Consider the following 1,246-nt stretch of genomic DNA (forward strand, 5'->3'; position numbering starts at 1 on the left):
AATTCTAATCTGGTTGTAGCCACTGAAACCATCAAGAAAAGAAAATGATGATTTTCCAGCTAGGGTGTCTAACACTTGGTCAATAAATGGTAGTGGGAAGTAATCTTTGAGCGTTGCTTTATTCAGCTGTCTGTAATCAACACAGATGCACCACTTACCATTTTTCTTGGGCACGATAACCAATGGGGATACCCACTGACTGTCAGAAATAGGATATATAAAGTTGACTCTCAAAAGTTTTTGCAATTCCTCTCTGACAATGTCTTGGAGCATGGGGTTCATTCTTCTTTGTGGTTGCCTCACAGGTTTAATGGTGCTATCTGTGTAGATATGGTGAGTGCATGTGTCGGGGTGAATCCCATGCATGTCAGTGTAATTCCAAGCAAAGGCTTTTTGGTACTTTTTCAAGAGTCTAATCAATTTCTCTTGCTGAGATGAGTCTAGGTGGTTGCCTATGTTCAAAGTTTTCCCTGGACTGATCTCTATGACTTGACTCTGTGTATTGGTGATGGATTGAACTGGAAAGATGTCATGAAATGTAGATTGCAAAGAGTGGATAGTGCATGTTTCTTGAAAGTTTTGAACCAAAAGTACATCTGCAGCATTATATTGTTCATTTCTCAAATTTTCAGATACATCGGGTTGAGAAAGAAATAATTCTACCAAATCATTATTGTCTTCGTGGAGATCGTAGATCTGGTCAATGCTAAAAACAGATTGTACTTCTTCTTTATCATTAAATTTATCATCAAGCCACAGGTTATGTGTTACTGCTGGTGATTGTGCCGATGGATAGAGGGTGAGTTGTTTTCTTTCGGTCCCTCTAGAGATAATCATGTTGCCTGATCGGCATCCAATAAATGCATCAGTAGTCACTAACCATGGTCTACCTAGGATGATAGGGTGTCCTCCTAAATTGGATTTGGGTTGAAGGACTAGGAAATCCACTGGATATTCAAAAGAGTCTAGTGAGACAATGATGTCTTCCAAAATCCCTTCAGGAATGACTTTGGACCTATCAGCTAGTTCAAGAACAATCGTGGTATGTTGCAAATTCATGAGCTGGAGTGTTCTCATGGTTTCAAGGGTCATGACATTGATTGCGGCTCCAAGATCTATCAAAGTGTTTGGAATCCGTATGTTGTTAATGATGGTGGTTACTTTGGGAATGCCAGGATCAACATACTTCTCCATGGAGATGGTATTGGTCATAAGGCTTGCTAAATTTCCTAAAACATGGATGGTC

The sequence above is a fragment of the Pinus tabuliformis genome, chromosome 2_1, assembly GCF_031772625.1.
Source record: "Pinus tabuliformis cultivar Carrire ecotype Pingquan chromosome 2_1, CPIR1, whole genome shotgun sequence".
Lineage (NCBI taxonomy): Eukaryota > Viridiplantae > Streptophyta > Pinopsida > Pinales > Pinaceae > Pinus > Pinus tabuliformis.